Here is a 22,096-nt window from a genome sequence, read left to right on the forward strand (position 1 = left end):
CACACAGACACCAGAGTCAGTAGTTCAGTCTCTCCTACACATTGACACACAGACACCAGAGTCAGTAGTTCAGTCTCTCCTACACATTGACACACAGACAGCAGAGTCAGTAGTTCAGTCTCTCCTACACATTGACACACAGACAGCAGAGTCAGTAGTTCAGTCTCTCCTACACATTGACACACAGACACCAGAGTCAGTAGTTCAGTCTCTCTCCTACACATTGACACACAGACAGCAGAGTCAGTAGTTCAGTCTCTCTCCTACACATTGACACACAGACAGCAGAGTCAGTAGTTCAGTCTCTCCTACACATTGACACACAGACACCAGAGTCAGTAGTTCAGTCTCTCTCCTACACATTCACACACAGACAGCAGAGTCAGTAGTTCAGTCTCTCCTACACATTCACACACAGACAGCAGAGTCAGTAGTTCAGTCTATCCTACACATTGACACACAGACAGCAGAGTCAGTAGTTCAGTAGTTCAGTCTCAAGGCTAATTGGTGTCAGATAGCAGTGAAAGCAGCAGTAATGACTTCTCATCAGCATGCTTTGAAGTCTTTACATGCTTAACTGCATCTGGCTGATAAGCACTATACCAGATCCCCCCCTTTCTCTCACACGGTATGTTTCTATCCTGCTCTTCTTAACCTCCTCCACACTGCTCTTCTTCTCCCCCTAAATCCTCATCTTCATGTCTCCTTTTCCCTTCTTTGTTCCATCAAGAAATCACGAGTGTGTCAGAGAGAGAGAGAGAGAGAGAGAGGGAGGGAGAGAGAGAGACAGAGAGACAGAGACAGAGAGAGAGAGAGAGAGACAGAGAGGGAAGGAGAGAGAGACAGAGAGAGAGAGAGAGACAGAGAGAGAGAGAGAGAGAGGGGGGGGGGGGGAGAGAGAGAGAGAGAGAGACACACAGAGAGAGAGAGTGTTGTTTCAAAATAACAACGGTTATTTACAGATTCTGTGAATTTTTGTTAATATGCTGTAATTGCTCACTATTTTGCACTATCACCATTTAACTGCCCGTTTATTACCGTTCTGTTATTATTCTGAATAGATTCCGGTCAACAATGGTCTTCTATTGTATTCTATCTTATCACATTCCATTTAATTTTCTTGTGTCTTCCTCTTTGAATATCTTCAGATTTTGTGATTTGGCAATGTAAGATGCACCTTATCATGCCAATAAAGCCCTTTTGAATTTGAATTGAATTGAATTGACAGAGAGAGAGAGAGAGAGAAAGACAGAGAGAGACAGAGAGAGAGAGACAGAGAGAGACAGAGAGAGAGAGAGAGAGAAAGACAGAGAGAGACAGAGAGAGAGAGAGAGAGAAAGACAGAGAGAGACAGAGAGAGAGAGAGAGATTTCAACCTGTCTCAGTCGCTCCTAATAACATGATGATAGCTTCTCTCCTGAGGCTATAGGCGACACTTGAGCGAAAATATGGAGGAATAATGTATGTTTAATTTATCCCCGAGCTACTTACTGCTAACTACCACCAGGCTCACGTCCAGCGTCGTCGTCAGCAGAGGTTTCACACACAGCTAATAAAAAATGACAGTTTTATGGAGAAACATTTGCACACGTCTTGACAGAGAGTCATCTGTATAGCCGTTGAATAGGCCAACATTAAGATTCTATGACCTATCCTAACACATTTCTCACTAATGGTTCCTGTGTCTCACTGCTGAGAATGAAGTCAGGCATACAGTCAAGATTTCTTTATTATTATGTCGTCCAATTCAGTTGCACTTTTGTTTGTCCTTAATTTTCACTCTAGAGCCTGAGGTGAGATGTTGATTAAGCAAACACATGCTTAATATATATAAGCATTATATATATATACCGTATATATATATATATATATATATATATATATATATATATATATATATATATTTTTTTATCACATTTTTATCCCCCATTAGTGCTAATTTAATTTATTTATCCTGGTTGCTACTCCACCCTCTGCCGATCTGGGGAGAGCCGAAACTGGCTCCATGCTTCCTCCGAGACATGGGCAGTTAGCCAGCCGCTTCTTTTCACCTGACAGGGGAAGCTTCACCGGTAGGACATAGCACGTGGGAGGTTCACGCTATTCCAACCAGTTCCCCTCCCTCCGAACAGGCGCCCTTAACGACCAGAGGAGGAACCACATTGCAACCAGGATATTGCATGTTTTGGTGAAGGGGGTTCCTATATGAAGGAAACCCCCGTGGAGGCACGGGGAGAACATGCAAACTCCACACAGAAAGGCCCTTTTGACGACCCCACCCGGGCGGCGGGCACTCGAGGACATGCGGACGGGCACGCATTCCTTCAGCGCTCACAGCGTCCCAGGTGGGAATCGAACCCAGGACCTTCGAGCTGTGAGGCGACGGCGCTTACCACTGCACCACCGTACCCCCCCCCCACCGTACCCATTCCGATATCTTGAGTTGAGAGTTCAAAGGGACACGACCGTTTTTCCCTCGCCAAAACCTATCCCAACTTGGGAGCATTATTTATCCCCCTTCCCCACAAGCTAGCATGACTTGGTTGCTACCAACGGATGCCTCAGGTCCTCTAGTTTCATGTGCTATTTCTATCTTCACTATATCTTTACAAATGAGCCTGCTTCAGATGCACATGCAAAGACAGGATGAGAGACCACAGTTGGTGGGGTTTTGGAGCCCCCTAGAGGTCGGAGGCCCCCGGGCAGCGGCGTGGTGAATCCATGCCTCTGTGAATATGTTCTTGTGTGGTCTACATCCTGATGGTCACAGGCGTCTCATCAACAGCACCAATGACATTTAGAAAGCAATACGATAGAATGTGTCCTTGACTCGCTGTGCTTTGTTTCGCACCAGTGTTTTGCCAATATCTATCTATATAATATATATCTATATTTGTTGTTGCTCTTAGCCAGCAAGACCTGCAGCAAGCAGCCAGACTCGTACTCACTCATATTCCCACAACAACCCTGGAGGCACTCTGACGCACCACCTGTCACCGGGATGGAGAGGGCACTTGTTATCTGCGGTGACACGAGGAGCACGAGGAGCACTGGCTGGGCCATCTGGCTTCGTGAAGCATCGTTCAATTCAAAGCACAGCTGGATGAAGGAGGTCCTCTCCGTGCGCTGATGCTGGATGCATCGCCTGCCTGCTAAACTCAACCTATGATTTATCAACGGGTTTCAATGATTTCAATGATTTCTTTAATGATACTCTATGGAACTTTAAATGACAAGACGACACAAAGCTCGTCTGCTTTGTTGGAGTTGTCCACTCCGATTCCAGTTGTAGAGGTAGAGTCAATTCATTTCGAATTATTTTCCTTCGGGTTTCTGTGACTCGGCAGTTCATCTGATGTGATCGGCATTTTAGTACACAGACTTCTTGTGTTACCTCATGAAACAGATGGGACAGATTGTAGGGTTTCAGGTGCGTAAATGCATAGAGACAGTCGGCATGTGTGGGAACGCCCACAAAATGTTATGCGGCTGGCGCGCGAGTGGGGTAAAACCGCCCATATATCTCAATGGGCTGATTCACCAAGGGACGGTGCTGCGGCTCTAAACTACAGGTTTGGGGATTCTAGAGCAGAACGCAAGACGTTTGTTTAGATGTGCGTTTACTACGGTGGTTAAATCCCCGATCGTGTCTGCCTGGGCTGGGCTAGCAGCTAAATTCTAACTTTGTTGAATGGAAAGAACAGGGGTTTTTACCCCGCCCTGACCACGCCCCCAGCCAGGCTGAGCCAGCTAACCCAGCGTCTGTGACGAGATATCGCCTCTTTCTATACAAATAAGAGTCAGAATCTGTGTATCGTAATGTGATGGTGGACACATCTTGAATGACCATCATCTCAGGTGTGCATGTTGCAGGAGACCACGTCTGAATCCAGCGCTGTGTGAACGCTCTCTGCTCTTCTTCTGATTTAACAGCAGTTGAGATATTTGAGCTGCGACAGTAGACTGTCCAGTGTCATCATGTCTAGGGGAGAAGTGCTGCTCAAGATGATTGGATTCCTGACAAGATGTGAAAGTTGGCCCCCGTCACCTCTGTGTGTCCAACTTGATGCCTCTCTGGGCCCCCTGCGTGTCGTAGGGACGTCTCTGCTCCTCTGAGCCGGAGTAGAGAGACATCGACCCGGGACATCGGGGACATCGTCCCTAACAGCGAGGTCTCGTACCGAGGGACCGGGCTCTGTTATTTTGCCGAAGCACATTCTGCTCAAGCCGAAGCGTTCTGAATAATTGATGGTAAATATTTGAATTGCAGGTGTTTTCCTGTCTGCTCAGCAGCCTCGTGTCGAATATTCTCACACATGTGACAATGATGCAGTCTCAGGTTAAACAGTGAGAGTCCAAGAGCTTTGCGTACGTGAGAGTTGACTCTCTGTGGCAGGATGAGAGAAGGTTTCTCACAAACATCTCGTCCTGCTGAAGCTAGTAGCTACACAGTGAAATGGCTTGGTCTTCTTGACCCGTCTTTCCCTTTGGGTATTCCCGCTGCGATTCTGAAATAGTTTCTCCTCAAACTTACCGTCAGGTCCTCACATCTTTTTCAGAACTGGTACCTCAGGTGGCAGGTGGTCGTCAGCTGTTCCCTGGAGTGTGCCGACGTTATTGACTGTATGTGACATGAGGCTCCTCGTTCCTCTAGAGAGTGACGTCCCCTGCATTGTTGATTTTGTTTTTCACTTTTAGAGATGTCTGAGTTCCTTTATTCTGGCTTGAGATCTTTCTTCTGCTGGGCTGAAGACACGTGCGTAATGCGTTTTTGAGTGGTGTCCTGGTGAACTCAGGCTTGAGTTCACATCAGTGGATACTAGAGCAATAAATGGCTGGAAGCGCTCATCATCTCTGCGGTCCCTGGGGCTTCTTGGTCAGGTGACTCTGGGCTTGGCTCAGGCCATCTTCAGACTTGGCATTTTTCTTGCCAGGTTTGATCCCCATCTTAAAAAAGGAAAAACATAAAAAGATTAATTACTAGTCGATACCCAGGGATGCGTGCAGCACAACTCCGCGCAAACTTGCACACAGACTTGCCAAACATGCTCATAAACTGTTTAAATTTGGGGAAATGGAAAAAATAGGTTTGTCAGTCCCTGCCTATGTCAATGCTCAATGGCCATGTGCAGTTTCAGATTAATTGGCGACCCGTTGAGGAGAAAAATTAATGCAGACAGTATGCAGTTTTCCTCATTTTATAGTAGCATATTTTAAGGTTTTCTCTTGTGGATGTACAGTCAAGTAAGCCATTTTTTTTTACATTTGAAAAGTAAAGGCTATCAAGATAGAGAATAGTCTAAATTGTATTTTGTTTTCTCAAAAGCTACAAAACTCTTTGCTTGCACCATTCTAGCACTTGTGAATTATCGACTACAAATCTGGACAGGTGTGTATTTGACCGCTGACTCCGCCCGCTTTGGACTCCATCCTCAGGTCCTGCCCTAGTGGGTGTCGTGAGGAAGGACTGGGCCTCGTACAACAGCATCGCCCTCTCCTGGTCTGAGGTGGAACAACCGCCTTCACGCATACTGGACTATGAGGTCAAATACTATGAGAAGGTATTCACTCTCATCATATACAGTACATCATTTATAATGAATATTATAGTGATTTTAATCTCTGTTTAGGGGCCGTTGATGTTGTTCCAAGACGTTAATTATGCATTGCATGGGTTCACTGTTTAGTAGTGATAGTGATGCAGTGTAGTGCTGCTTTATTGATCTCAGAGTGGGGAATTCTTTGATTGCTGAAACACACCACAGGTAACGCAGAACAAAGCAAGTCAGTCATCCATCATTCATTGTTATCCCAGCTCCTCTGTTCATCTTCTCAGTGTTCATCAAATAGGTACTCGTTTGAGCTGCCTTGGTGTGTTTCTCGATTTATGTCTGTCCTGGTGTATTACAATGATCATCAGAGATCATAATAAAGACTGCCAGTTCTTTTTTATTATAATCTCTGATTATCTGTTTCTGCTACTTTGCCAGGAACACGAGCAGCTAAGCTACTCGTCGACACGGACCAAATCCCCCAGCGTGGTGGTCACAGGCCTCAGACCGTCCACTGTCTACATCTTCCACGTGCGCGCTCGCACTGCTGCTGGCTACACGGCGTACAGCCCCAACTTTGACTTTGCTACAGGAGAGGAGGGTATGGCTGTGGGGGAAGGGGTGTGGCTGTGGGGGAAGGGGTGTGGCTGTGGGGGAAGGGGTGTGGCCGTGGGGGGAGGGGCCTGCATGGGATGTGTAGTTGGGCTTGTGTGCACCGTTTGTGCTTTTGTTTTTTTGTGTATGATATCTGCCTGCGTTGCCAGGAAGAGTGGGGCTAATTTTCTGCATTATCTATTTGGAAATGAGACTTGTGTTGAAGTGACACTGGGCAGGGAGTTTTTGTTCCAAAACAGGTTATGGCCAGAAAGACATATCTCAGCTCAAATCTCGGTGCCTGGTGACGTCATTGCTATTGATATGTTATTGTCATTTTGTGCTATGGGCCAGTACGTCTTTACTCATTGCCCCTGAAGGCATCAACACGACATTTGCTTTAGATGTTTATAGGTTCTGTAAGGCTAAATCCTTCTGTGAATGTTGTTTTATGTACAGGTCGTATTTTTCATTATTCCTTCGACCCACTCTCACAGCTTCATCTCACGCACATCTCCCCCCTCCCCCCCCCCCCGAGAGACATTTTCTTCTTTTTTGTCTTTATTTGCTTGTCCATCCTGTAGACTAAGACAGGAAAGATAGGGAGACAGAGGGAGGCCGACATGTGACAAAAGACAAAAGTCCTAGGCTAGGTTCAAACCAATAAATTAAATTCTATTTTAATAGAGAATAGTGTTTAGTGGAAAGTTTTATTGTAATGTGCACGACAATTGCGGAGTGGCTTGTTGTTAAGTTGAGTAGGAAGGGGGAACTCGTCTTTTGATAAGATAAACTTGTTTTGTTGTGAAAATATTTTTTTATATATCTGTCAGTGTGGCAATGCTAATACGCAGAAGTGCAGGAAGACAAGTCCACGGCCCATTTTCTTACTTACCGATGGGAATGGATTTAAGAAGGTTTTGGATCAACAAAAGCGAGGGTGCAGATCACAAAATCCTCAGCGCACACATGAAGACGAACAACTTGTGTATCTCAAACTGTGTAAGACCTGCATACATTTCTGCAATCTGAATCACGCCCTTAACCCTGTAGAACCCAGACATAGTAAAACATTTAAAAAAAAAATGTTTTTAAACCTTTCAGATGGTGTTGTAGGAGGCCTTTGGAGATGATAATGAAGTGTTTGCAAAAGATATATGTTTTTGTAAGGTTTTATATAATATTTATATTAGATATAATATAATATTTGGGGAATGTATTTCACAATAACAATATATGTACAGTACATGTTCTAGTCATTTTACTGATCACAAAAAAAATATTAAAGGCATTTTACTTACTTAGAATTGATAAACCCAGTCCAGTCCAATGAATCAAAGGGTGGTTAATTCTCAGCCAAGTTCTGGAAGACAAAACAAACATTTATACCTTTTTTTAGATAAAATAAAAATGTTGTAATTCTGCAACAGCGGGTCTTACAGGGTTAAATGCACAACTGTCCACCAGCAGCAATTTCAAGAATTCACAGTTTGTTCCGTATATGTTCAGAAGGTGGTTGTGTTGCAGCACGATGCACCTAACGACGTGTAGGATTGATCACTGAAACAGCAGCAGACAGAGTGTTACTGTATGTTTCCTCCTCGTAGTGTCAAGCTTGATAAATGTGGAGAAAAGCTTTTGGTTCAGCTGCATTTTAAATACAAGAATTCACAAGCGGCGCCGGGACGGATTGACAAATGAGGACCAGTTGTTGGAATCTATTTCCTGTCTTCCAATTGCCAAAGGAGCAGCTTTGTGTTGTGCATCACAAAGTAAGGTGTCAATTGTAACTGTGGGAGAGAGCTGCGAATGTTAGCACGTATTGATTAAACAGTCCTCGCTTCAAGCAGTATCACAGGAGAGGGAGTGCTGCTGTATACTGTGTCTCAGCATGGCTGTGGACACTATTCGCTTTTATGCAACAGTTCTATTAACACAGCTATTCATCGAGTCGTGGTTATTTTGACGCTACATCCACATTAGGGCTGGGTTCAAAAAAATCGATTCTCCGATTTTTAATGGATTTTTATTTTAATCCTTTGATATCGATTCATGTGTCCAGAGATCGATTTTTTTTTATAAAAAATAAATAAATAAATAAACAGGCTAAAATATTATGCTGTGTGTGGTAGTTGAAACATAGTTTCAAGTTGACGTTTATTTATGTTTGTAGTTGAAACAAGAACATAAATACTGTAGGCTACATGAATGGAAATGTTTGATCATTAATATCTACTTTTAGAAATTATATAGGCTGAAATCAAATCACTGTGCATAATTGTGAAAGTCTCTTTATTGACAGATGAAAAGGCTGTTATTTACCCTTTGTCACCACCTGGTGAGTAAATATATTATGTGTAACTAAAACCATTCAAATTGACAACAGGTCTGCAACTTTTTTTTCCCATGTATCTACTTGGCGCAAAAAAGGTTGGGAACCCCTGTGTTACATAACTGGACAGTCATGTAATTCAGGTTACAGCTCAAAAAACATGTTTTGGTATCACTAACCAAATCGATATTGAAATTAATTGAATCGAAATCGAATCGAATCGAATCGGGATTAATCGATTCGCAACCTTGTGGATCGGAATCGAATCGATTCTTGAAATTTGAACCAATACCCAGCTCTAATCCACATGCACACAGATATTTCTACCAACGCATTTCTTTTCTTCGTCCGTTTGCAAAAAAAATGTCCTGTCCACACCAACATGTTTTAGAATATGTCACCGTCCACCACACAACAACGCAAACATTTAAAATGCCGTTTTTGGTTTCGTTATCAAGTTAATTTAGAACAATGTTGTATAATAGGCTGTATAATATCATATGGGAATTGCTACGTTCCTGTGCTGCTGTGGCTCTCCTCAGATCCTGACATGGCTGATCAGGGTCAGGTGCTGGTGGTTGTCACAGCATCTGTGGGAGGCTTCTCCCTGTTGGTCATCCTCACCCTCTTCCTCCTCATCACTGGACGGTAAGGTAACACACACACACGCACACACACACACACACACACACACACACACACACACACATACAGACACACACACAAACACGCACACATCTAAATTATTTATTTATGTCCACATAAATACAGAGTACAAAGGACATAAACACTAATAATGCAGTCAGATGCTGGGAGACAGTTAGTTACAAAAGTGCCTACTGTAGTTGGCAACCACAATAATGCGTACAAAAAATACGAACACCACACAGGGTGATAGCAGTGGCAAGTTGACAGATACAGTTACACTGTAATACAAGATATTGGTTAGTATCCACTTCAAGGATACAAGAAACAGCACCTTCTCCATATTGAGCGGCTACCAATAATAGCAGAGACTGAGCAATACCTTGCTAGCTGTTTGGCCCTTCTCTTAGGTAGTCCAGCCATCTGGAGGCCTCTCACAACCAGTTTGTGAACATGACCCAGGCTACCGAATATGAAAACTAAAGGTTTACAACTGTAGCCCAGCTGTGAAATGGTCTGCTTCAGCTGTTGCTACTTGAACATCTTGGTCAGAAAGGCCTCCTCTAGGCTGTGGTCAAAGGTACAGCCAACCTCTAGGATGAACACCCCTCTGTGATTTTCATTGACAACAACAACATCAGGAGTGTTAGCTGGAATATTAGAGAACACATCAGGCTTGTCACTACACAGACTGAACATGCTCGGCTTCACACTGGAATGTTTATAGAGCGAGATAGAAGATCTAAAAATAGAGGTGATATCCTTTGATATCAAATCCACTATTCTATCATGCCTACAGATGTAGAGCCCTTTGTTTCAGTTTCAGTTAACTGTTTATGACCATGATGTATACAGTGAGGAGCATGATTATCAGGAAACCAGATGGAAAGGTTAAGCTTGGTTGGTAAAACCACACACACACAAACACACACACACACTAGGGCTGTGAATCTTCACTGGCCTCACGATTCGATTCGATTACAATTCAGAGGGCTACGATTCGATTCGATTATCGATGCATCTCGATGCATCTCGATGCATCTTAAATCGATGCATCACTTTTTTTCCCCAATACATGATTTATTTTTTCTCACTTTCTTTTTTCTCACTGTGTGGCTACTTTTAAAATAAAAGTGCATTTGGAATTGCATTGTATCATGATCCATAATTAAAATAAACAACTGCATGTACTTACATTATATTTTATTTGATTATTAAAAAAAATAAAAAAATAATATAATATTAAATAATCGATTTTTGACATTTGTGAATCGATGCAGAATCGTGCACGTCCGCATCGCGATGCATCTTATAATCGATTATTTTTGACACCCCTAACACACACACACACACACACACACACACACACACACACACACACACACACACACACACACACACACAGTATATAATCTCCAGGATAAGTCTACTAATGGGCCCTCTTATATTTTCCAACTGGTTGAGAGACTTTTGTTCCTAATTAGCCTGCATGTAGGAGCAGTTTGCTGCCAGCGGGGGGCTCACACTGTCATTTCCAGCCTGCCTCTGATTCTAAGTGTTGTCATTTGTGGCACATTAGACTATCTTAATGACCGCAGCATAGTGTAAGCATCACATTTTAACCATTCCCAGTATCCTCATCCTATCAGAAGCAGAAAGCAGTTGTGATTAATAACTGTACTCTAGACCCGCATTTGTTATTTTATTTTTATTTTATTTTGCTTAGGGGCCAGATGGAGCCACATAGGACAATGTAGTGAGTGTCAGGAAGATTAGGAAGTATTTTTATGTCAATTTATCCTACCTGTTGAGAATTATTTATAGCTACTAATTGAAGTCTTTTGTGCTCTAAGTCCTAACTGTGCTGATTAACCACTGAAACCTCCATTCTACACTTCATACGGTGGTTTTGATAGAACTGGCTTGGTGCAAAAGTCTATGATGATGATAGCAATTTGATGTTTTAATCTATGAAGAAACATGTGGAAGTATTGTATTTATGCCGAATAGACCTCTGAGCGCCACTTCAACGGCATTTTGACATGGCTACTTGCTCCTGTGTGGCTTTTATATTGTGGATGTAAACTGTTCTTGTTGCTGAAGATATTATGGGTGCTTGAATGTTACTTCTTCCCCCACTCTCACCTCTGAAGACACTGAGCACGAGGGGCTGTGAGAAATAGAATAAACCACTCTCACCTCTGAAGACACTGAGCACGAGGGGCTGTGAGAAATAGAATAAACCACTCTCACCTCTGAAGACACTGAGCACGAGGGGCTGTGAGAAATAGAATAAACCAGGGGAAATGGAAGGAAGTATAAAGAGCTACATAAAAAGAGCTAAAACGGCTGTAAACGAATCGGTTAGTGAAAAGAAGAAAGGGGACCGCTTGATATTCCTTAAGCACAGTAGATGTCTTGCAAACCACAAGGATAATGTGGTATTACAGGCTAATGACACTGCAGGGGAATGTGGTATTGCAGGCTAATGACACTGTGGGGGAATGTGGTATTGCAGGCTAATGACACTGTGGGGGAATGTGGTATTGCAGGCTAATGACACTGTCTCTGTCTCAGCAACACACTCTCGTGAGATTTGGTAACAGGAACTCATGTTAGCGGGGAGCGATTAGCTAAAGCTGAAGCTGAAGTTCGTTGATGTAGTAGCTAAATCTGTGGTTGGAAAAAATATTTTTTTAATGGAATATCTTCGTTTCAACTGTATTGAGCGAACAACGGTCAGCTTTATGTTTATATGTGTGGTTTGTGTGGAGTTTTGGAACTCACAATCTCTATTTCAAGACCATTTGGGAGAGTTGCTGCTACCATTTGTTAGGGTTGGCGGAGCCTGAGATGAATCATCTAGATAGTAATGGAAGATCTATGGTTAAAGCTCTTAGTGTTAACATGGGAGGTATTTGGCACTTGCCATGAAGACAAGTTTGTAGTCATGTGAATGGAAACGGAAATAGATTAGATTTAACACAACAGATTCAACAACAGATCACGCTTGTCATTGGTCCATTGTCATTTTAGCATTTCGATGCTTGGTTTACACACTAAAGTGGGGGGGGGGTTCATGTGTTCAAATACAAGTTGACTTTAATCCTTTGGCCCAACTGCTTCACCTGTCCACCAGGTGTCAGGGCTACATCAAAGCCAGGATGAAGTCGGAGGAGAAGAGGAGGACTCGCTTCCACAGTGGACACGGTAATTCCTTCTGAATGAGCAGCACGCACTAGTTGGGGCGTAATGCACGTACACAAACACGCACACAAATTGACAGGCAAATGTATTGTTTGTCTGTCTATTTCACTTTCATTATTGAATATACTTTATTTATTTTTCGACACTCCAGTAGCTTAACCCATTGATACCTGATGCAGCATTTGTGTGTGTATCCCTTTAAGACCTAAGGTCTTAAAGGGATACACACACAAATGAGGGATATACACACTGTGTTCTGTCATTTTCAAAATGAAACTTTGGGGCGGGGGTGCAGTGTTCGCCCTTTGCGTCACACATCCCCATACTGTACATCACTTATCGGACTTTGACAAAACTTTGTTGCATGTTCACAATGACAATGATTGCCCCAAGTGTGGTGCTGAAATTACAGGTCAAAACAAAGTGACAAAATACATGATTGATTGGCCAGAGGGGGCGCTGCAGCAGCAGCAGCATTCTTTGGGGGACAAAATGTTGAGCTGTCGTTATTTGTATTGATCGTGTTGGGAAGCAGCGACAGAGATGCAGAGAGAACGCTCTGGTGGGATTCCGTCCAAGGCCAGCAGGGGCAGACGTGCAAAGCAGCTCCATCTCTGGCCACCGTTTAAAAGAGTTTTGATTGATCCAAGACTTCAGCACAAGGGCATAAAAAAAATAAAAAACAAACAGTCTAACATTCTGTCATACTAATACTGCGCACACACACGCGCGCGCACACACACACACACACACACACACACGCACACACGCACGCACGCACGCACGCACTCACTCTCTTCATACTGACAGGCAGAAAGCCAAGCCAGACTGGCCTTGTGTCCTTTTCCCTACACAGACAATTTAAGTGTTCCCTTTTGCTGCGTGTGTGTGTGTGTGTGTGTGTGTGTGTGGGGTACATGTTTATGTGCAAGTGTGTGTGTGTCTTCATGCTGCCTTCTGTCTCTTCTCCCTCCAGTGTGCAGCAAGTTGGATAGACTGGCCCTATAATAATCTCACTTTTTGCTCATACAAAATTGTATAAAGATGTAGAATACTGACGGTTGTTGATATTTAATCTTAGTTGGCGGGTGGCGGCGGTGTCTGTCTGTCATCAGTGATGTCACTCGAGCAACTGTGATGTAGTATGAGCCGATGGTGCACAGTTGCACAATGGCGCCTAAGTGGGGGGGCGGTGTCTGTCTGTCTGTCTGTCAGTCATGATTTTGGGAGCCTGCGGAACCTAGTTTTCAAAATGTGTATGTGTGAGCTATTCCGACCGGAGACTAAACCACTAGGGGCGCTCTTCTCTGCTCTGCTCTCTCTTCTCATCTCATCTCATCTCGTCTGGTCTCTGCTCTTCTCTTCCAAAACAACAGTTGATGATGAGTTTCTTCTCTTCCAGTTCCGTTCTCGGGGATAAAGACCTATGTGGACCCAGACACCTACGAAGACCCGACTCAGGCTGTCCAGGAGTTCACCAAGGAGATCAACCCCTCATGCATACGCATCGAGAGGGTGATCGGCGCAGGTAAAATCAAAACACACATACGTACATGTGTCCAGCACAGGTATGGCACATGTGCACCCTCTGTACAATGATAATAACGTTTAAGTTTTATTTGGATCCCCATTCGCTACAGCAAAACTGCAGCTATTCTTCCTGGGGTCCACAAAACAGACTTTACATGGTGACAATGCAACATACAACTTACGTCATAACACACAACATACACAATGAAAATACATGTAACCTTACAAAGAAGCAAAACAAAAACAACCTAAAAGCATACAAACAAGACAAGCTCCTCACAGGTCAATGTACCGGTATATATAATTGAGCATTTTCATTCATTGTCCAAAAATCAGTTAATAATAATGACTTTGCTCTTTATCTATTAATGCAACCACATTGGAGCCAACACAAAAACATGTATTCATACATAAAACAATTAAACACATACAAGAACAGTCATTCGCATTGTCACACCAAGCGTCCATGCTTGCAAGCTACGCAAACTGACCTCCACTTTTCCAACATAATTATTCACTTTTAACCAATGGTCTAAATAACAATTACTCTCTACCCAATCAATTCTACACTTAATTACTTAGGGTATGTCTAATCGCTCTCAAGAAAAAGAGAATTCAATTTTATTGACATCAACAGACAGAAATAGCCACTTTTGTGTTTTATCAACTCTCAAGAAAAAGAAAATAAATATTCAATTAAATTGATATCATTCATATTAGGCTACTAGTATTTATTTATTTTCTTGATGAAACTTAAATCCTTCTTTTCATGTCTTCCTGTTAATAATAATAGCCTTTCTTCTAAAGTAATTCTTATAATACTGTACATATATAGTTAAGTTATTCAAGTTAAAAGACTATTTGATGCACTTTGAAGTGCACGTCCTATCACTGTAGCCTTGGTGTTATTTCCTCAATTCACATTGAATTGCTAGTTACAATTGGTCACAATGCTTCTTCCAGTCTAGCGCCCGGCCTTAACAGAGGGAGGTGATTGCAGTTTTATGTTGAGTAATAGTTTTATTGTATATGAAATGTCATACAGCATAAAGTTCTAGTTTAAAGTAATTTATTGTGGCCTAGAGGAAAAGTAGAGGAACTATTAAAACATTTGAAAGCCAATGCTGCTCAGTGTGAATAATAATGTTCATTGCGTCATTAAATTGAACAGATTGTCTCTGTTATTTAGCCTGTGAATAATTATAAAGGCAGCTTACATGTATTTAGATTCAGTAACATGACTCCCACCTGGTGGAGGAAGGATGTACTTGCTTCTTAATGGCAGGGAAAGTTAGGGAACTTAACGATACAATGCCATTACACATCTGAACTTTTTTCCCTTCAACTTCAATTGTAATTGATTTACTAATCTGGATCCTCCAAGATTTGAGGCCACAGTCTTTGTTTCATCGTATATTACATATTCTGTAATATATATTATATTTCCTTTGATTTCTTTTTGTATTTTTATTAGAATTCCCCAAAAATCAATTGTACTGTAATAACAACAAATAACTTGATATACTGGAAGACTACAATATTGATGAGTACAGGGATAATATCACATAATAATCCCTCCATGAGACTATTCACTGTAAGCTATATTTATCTAACTCTATTTGGAATATGTTTGGTGACATATGAGAGACGATACACACAATAAATCGGCTTCATTTTTCAATGTCTGATTGTAGAATATTAGATATTTGACAAGACTGAAGGTCAGGACAGAAATGAAAGTGTGTGTGTGTGTGTGTGTGCGTGTGTGTGTGTGTGTGTGTGCGTGCGTGCGTGCGCGCGTGCGTGTGTGTGTGTGTGCGTGCGTGCTACATGCATCGTACGTGCACGCGTGTATCCCGCAGGTGAATTTGGAGAGGTGTGCAGCGGTCGCTTGCGTATACCGGAGAAGGCCGACATCGCCGTGGCAATAAAGACTCTTAAAGGCGGCTACATGGAGCAGCAGAGGCGGGACTTCCTGCGTGAGGCGTCGATCATGGGACAGTTCAACAACCCCAACATCATTAGGCTCGAGGGAGTCGTCACTAAGAGTAAGCGCGGTGTGTGTGTGTGTGTGTGTGTGTGTGTGTGTGTGTGTGCGCGCGTCCGCATCCATCTCTATTCTCCAATCAATCTTTCCTACGGTTTCTTCTTCTGTTCCCCACTCTAATCATGTCTTACCTTGCTTTTCCAGGCAGACCGGTAATGATCGTGGTGGAGTACATGGAGAACGGAGCACTCGACTCTTTCCTGCGGGTGAGAGGGGTGTTATGTACAGATGAGCGTCGCGTATAACTTGCACTCCCCGGAAAGACGCACTCTCTTACTTTACAGTACATCATATCTGTCCTTTCTGTCTCACCCCCGCTGCAGACACACGACGGACAGTTCACGGTGGTCCAGCTGGTGGGCATGCTGCACGGCATCGCAGTGGGCATGACCTACCTGTCAGACATGGGCTACATTCACAGAGACCTAGCCGCGCGCAACATCCTGGTGGACGAGAGCTTGACCTGTAAGGTGTCTGATTTTGGCATGTCCAGAGTTCTCGAAGATGATCCTGAAGCGGCCTACACCACTACAGTGAGTAGTGTCTGTCGCTCCTCCACAGGGTGTCGCAATCTGACTATAGGTTGAGGCCACGTCTCGTCATAGACGCTGGTTTAGCTGGCTCAGCCTGGTTGGGGGCGTGGTCAGGGTGGGGTAAAAAACCCTGTTCTATCCATTCAGCAAAGTTCGAATTTAGCTGATAGCCCAGCCCAGGCAGACACGACCGGGGATTTAACCACCGCAGTAAACGCACATCTGAGCAGACGTCTTGTGTTCTGCTCTAGAACCCCCAAACCTGTAGTTTAGAGCCGCAGCACTGTCTTTTGGTGAGTCAGCCCATGAGATATATGGGCGGTTTTACCCCACTCGCGAGCCAGCCGTTTAACATTTTGTGGGCGTTCCCAGACATGCGGACTGTCTCTATTCTCTCTACTCTGACTATTACATCACCAAGATGGCTCCCACTGAGCAATTTGATGTTGAAAAGATGTCTAAACGGTTGTAAACGTCTAGGCTAAAATGAGGCTTATTCACCTTATGTAGCCCCGCCCACTTGACCCATTGTATCACGACTTCCTGTTCAAAACGCCGGCTGTTTAACCTGCTCAAACTAGTCTGACTCACCTGGTCAAACCTAGTTTGACTCACATTATGAGTCAGACTAGGTTTATGAGTCACAGGAAGTGTAAATACAATCGGAACTTCCGATTGTATTTACACTTCCTGTTCGTCTCTCAAGCCAGACGGTCTCTTCTGCATAAGGTGAATAGGGTTTAAAAGTAGGGTAGGGTTTAAGAAGTAGAGTTAGATGTCTATATCTTAGACTATGTCTTCTGGGATAGATGACAAAAATAAGGCATTATCTTGTACTTCTTAGGTACATATTCTTTTGATACTTACAACTGTTCATGTATTTTTTTTTTATGTATAACAATGCATTTACTGCCTGATCTAAATCTGAGCTATACACCGCCGAAAGGATCCTGGGCTATATGAGCGCTAAAGCAGCAATGTGGTTGAGATTGCATCTAGTGCTCAGTGGGGTCGTCGTTATTAACAGCCATGTTCTGCGTTGCCGTCTTGTGTCCAGGGAGGAAAGATACCGATCCGCTGGACAGCGCCAGAGGCCATTGCTTATGGCAAGTTCTCCTCCGCGAGCGACACCTGGAGCTACGGCATTGTCATGTGGGAAGTGATGTCGTACGGTGAGAGGCCCTACTGGGAGATGTCCAATCAAGATGTGAGCTGATGACGATGCTGAGTTCCATAGAAGCAGGATCAACACAACATGTCATTTTAGACTGATCTGATCAGATCTCATAATCATACAGTATATTCTCAGTACCTTGGAACACTTTCTTTTTAAGATACAATGAGGAAAAGCTGTCAGCTCGTGTCAGTGTATGATTTCTGCTTGTGTGTGTGTGTGTGTGTTTTTTAATCTCAGGTGATTTTGTCCATTGAGGAGGGCTACCGCCTCCCGGCGCCGATGGGCTGTCCCGTAGCGCTGCACCAGCTGATGCTGCACTGCTGGCAGAAGGGGCGTGGCCAGCGCCCGCACTTCACCGACATTCTCACTTTCCTGGACAAGCTCATACGCAACCCCAGTAGCCTGCTCACTCTGGTGAACGACGTGCCGAGGTTAGCTTGAGTAGAAGGTTCACAACTGTGTTGAAGTCTACGTTATGATATAATATACTACCTATAGGACCCAGCAGCATGGTTATTAACTAGGGGTGTCACGATACACTCATTTCACGATACGATACACGATATTGGGTTCACGATAACGATACGATATTTTAACAATATTTTTTTGCGATCAATTTGTAAGTTGAGGGAGCATCCTCCATGCTAATTTGAGTAATTTCACCATTTTCATCCTCTGTGTCTGTAACGTCCCTCGTCTGTTCAAACAAAGCAATGAAAAGGAGAGCGAGCATGCAATCAGATGCAGATCAGTGCCACCATGTTCAGCTTCTTTTTCTCGCGATATGACATTTCACCTCAACGATACATATTGTCACATTTTGATATGGCGATATATTGTGGGACGATATATTGTGACATCCCTATTATTAACGTATCTTTTTCTATTGTCTTAGTTTCCTCGAGTCACCGGACGACATGCCAGACTACCCTCTTTTCATCTCTATCGGTGATTGGCTGGACTCCATCAAAATGAGCCAATACAAGAACAACTTCCTGGTAGCGGGCTACACAACACTGGACTCTATTTCAACCATGAGTATAGAGTGAGTCGAGTCAAATGCTTTGGAATTATTGAAGAAAATAGATTAAACGGAGCACATTAGCAAAACACAAAGCCTGTCAAAATGTCACAATATTGATTAGATGATCTGCTTTGGAAAGGTTTGGATTAGAAATACTAGACATATTGCGTGCGTTGCGCGCTCATTTCTAGCGAGATCTGTGTGCAGGCTTGTTCTAAATGTTTGTGTTATCCATAACCGTTAAATACATAAATAAGGTGGATGCTATTTGCACCCGGGTGTAAATAGCTGATGTGACTATTTACACCCGATAGGGCAAAACAGAGTGTGCTAATAGACCACAGCACTTATACAGTACTTTGGCTCACTTGCACTGGTCATAGACCTGCAGACCAGAGCCGTGTATATAGAAGAGTCGCGACTTCTCCATTCAATCCAATGGACCAGTTTTTTACTCTCAAGAGTTCCAGGAAGTAAGGTCCTGGATTAAGCAGCACTGTCGAGTTACAGCAAAATGGACATGAAAATATTTTTTTTATCAAATTGTACATTATCAGCTTTATTTTAGCATTCAAAAGTAGCGCGAGACCCCTTCCTGGCTGTTCATTGGCTAATGAGTCACGCATTTTGGTCCTCCGCTGACGCCACTCTTCTCTCTAAATTGCTCTGCTGCAGACGTGTGCAGATATGTCAGTCACAATATGTGCTGGCCATGACCTCTGACCTCTGGCACTCTGCATCGACCTTTTTCACTCTGATTGGAGAGTGCTGTGGAGTCATTACATCCTACAGTGCTAAGATATAAATAAATAAATAAAGTATCAACGTTGTTGAAGGTTGTAGTGAATTGGATGACTTACTGTAGGATTCATGGCATGTTTGTCTAGAGTCTTGATATAATGTAGCTCTACCGCTCCGATCAAACTCTTGAATAAAAGCCTCTTTAAACCTTCCTCTCCCCTCCAGAGACGTCCGGCGGGTCGGGGTGTGTCTCCTCGGTCACCAGAGGAGAATCATCAGCAGCATCCAGTCGCTGCGCCTGCAGTTTCACCATATCCAACAGAATGACTTCCAAGTCTGAGTCCGTTGCACAAAGACAGATTTGGTGTAAACACACCCCAAGCTGGATGCGAACCAGAATTCCTTGGCATTGACATTCAACTGATTGCACCGAACACCGGACTGTTAGGTGTAGCGGATAACACACACGGATAACACACGCTGCTCACGCTAAGAGAGGGCAGTCTGCTAGACCCCAGGGAGGTCTAGGTAATTACACACTCATCTTCCTATGGACCATGGTCAATAAAGTCTCCACAACAACCAACCTCTGTCATCTTCGGCCAAAATGTGGTCTACTCTACTATCTCAGCAAATACTAGTATCCACTTGAATTTAGGACTCATTTTCTCTAGTGTCTATTCAAGTGTCCGCCAATACCTCTTATCTCTCCAAGTGACAATCCAGTGATTTCTATTGACTTTGAATGGTCTCTCAAGTATGTTACCTCATAACCCGAGATGAGAAGATTTGAATGCGGTATGGTATGGTATGGTATGATATGGTATGGTATGGTATGGTGTGGTGTGGTGTGGTGTGTGATTTTAATAAAAATGTAAACGTAGAAGGATGTACACTCTACAACGAACTGACATAGGCTGCCCAGATTTTATGAAATAACAATATTCAAATGTTTGAAGGACCGGGTAATGTGTCTTCTACTTTTCCTGCTGATTTATGAAATGATTCACTGGAAAAATACAGGATCGACAGTATGACAAAAATACAATCACGTTTTTTGAACTGAAGACCACTGAATGTCATAAGGTTTTATAGAGATGTGTATTCTCTCATGATAATGCAGTATGTTCCTGTACAAAGCGTCTTGTGAAAGGTGTTATGTTTTATTCACTAACCTTGTTCCCTTGCTCAACAACCCTATTTTAATACTTCATTTTCTCTCGGAAACCACCTCAGGCCCAAACACTGAGCTCTCCGCAGAGCCGTTTTTGAAACTCATTAGGTGGGTTGATAATGGACCGTGCTGCTGGTGCACGGGAGGTAAAGCTTCTTCTCTGTTCATCAAAGAAAGTGTTGCATTGGAAAGTTGCACAATAGCAAATTGCTGTGATAGAAGGAGGATGAAGATGATGATGACAACATTGGTTAGAATGTTAACCTGACGCCGCCAGATGGATGTAGGTTGGTTCACGTTTGTTTCACAACCTGTGAATTTGTGGCACAATGCCGCCCCCATCTGGCGGAGTCAGGTTCTTAGAATGTGGCATACTGTATGGAATTCTGATAGTAAAAGCGAAGCACCTTTTCACAACAGAAATGTGTGTGTGTACTGTACTTCACTAAAGAGAAGAACACACTCATGTGTATCCATGGACAGTCGTTTGCTCTGTGTGTCACACGCACACACACACACACACACTGACTGTACTCAAAGGAACACTGCCCATTTTCAACCAGCTTTGTATCATTAGAACCATCAGTAGTATATCAGAAAACTAAACTGTTTTGAAGTCTCATTTAATTTGACAGTTATTGAGTGTTAAAGTGTGGACCAGTGACATCACTGGTCCACACTAACTCAAATGAATAACTCATTCACTCAAATCAACTCTCAATAACTGTCAAACTAGATGAATGATGAATAGTTTGACAGTTATTGAGAGTTGATTTGAGTTAATGAGTTATTAATTTGAGTTAGTGTGGACCAGTGATGTCACTGGTCCACACTTTAACACTCAATAACTGTCAAATTAAATGACAGACTTCAAAACCGTTTACAGTTTTCTGATATACTACTGATGTTCTAATGATACAAAGCTGGTTGAAAATGGGCGGAGTGTTCCTTTAACAGTCACTCAAGAGACGAGCATGTTTTCTGGACATGATGGCAGCAGGTGGGTTGAACAGGTGCTCAGGGCAAAGCCAGATGAAAGACGACATAGCCTCAAAGAGCAACACATTTGCAATTAAGTAGCAATTTGGTTTTATCTGTAGAATAAGCTTGTCTGTAGTCTAGTTTATGTTGAATGCAAGCCATACAATAGTTAATTGATTAACAGTAGGCTAGTGCAAAGCAGTAGCCTAGCCTTCGATGGACGGCCCTGGTATTGCCATATAAATATGGCGCTGGTATTGCCATATAAATATTAGGGATGTCACAATATATCGCGATATCAAAACGTGACAATATGTATCGTTGAGATGAAATCTCATATCGTGAGAAAAAGAAGCTGAACATGGTGGCACTGATCTGCATCTGATTGCATGCTCGCTCTCCTTTTCATTGCTTTGTTTGAACAGACGAGGGACGTTACAGACACGGAGGATGAAAATGGTGAAATTACTCAAATTAGCGTGGAGGATGCCCCCTCAACTTACAAATCGATCGCAAAAAAATATTGTTAAAATATCGTATGGTTATCGTGAACCCAATA

At 43.0% G+C, this 22,096-nt stretch overlaps 1 pseudogene across 1 annotated transcript in view; it reads left to right on the forward strand.

Annotated features, from left to right (window-relative positions):
• Positions 1-20,833, forward strand: part of LOC310799707 (ephrin type-A receptor 6-like) — a 79,834-nt pseudogene extending 59,001 nt beyond the window's left edge. The window contains exons 9-19 of the transcript XR_014553990.1: positions 5,437-5,561; positions 5,991-6,153; positions 9,021-9,126; positions 12,263-12,333; positions 13,733-13,858; positions 15,723-16,113; positions 16,231-16,440; positions 17,498-17,647; positions 17,855-18,048; positions 18,513-18,662; positions 19,608-20,833. The product of XR_014553990.1 is annotated as an ephrin type-A receptor 6-like (transcript). The remainder of the gene's footprint in view (positions 1-5,436; positions 5,562-5,990; positions 6,154-9,020; positions 9,127-12,262; positions 12,334-13,732; positions 13,859-15,722; positions 16,114-16,230; positions 16,441-17,497; positions 17,648-17,854; positions 18,049-18,512; positions 18,663-19,607) is intronic.
• Positions 20,834-22,096: the final 1,263 nt, after the last annotated feature.

This window comes from Poromitra crassiceps (genome assembly GCF_964638095.1).
Source record: "Poromitra crassiceps genome assembly, chromosome: 28".
Taxonomy (NCBI): domain Eukaryota; kingdom Metazoa; phylum Chordata; class Actinopteri; order Beryciformes; family Melamphaidae; genus Poromitra; species Poromitra crassiceps.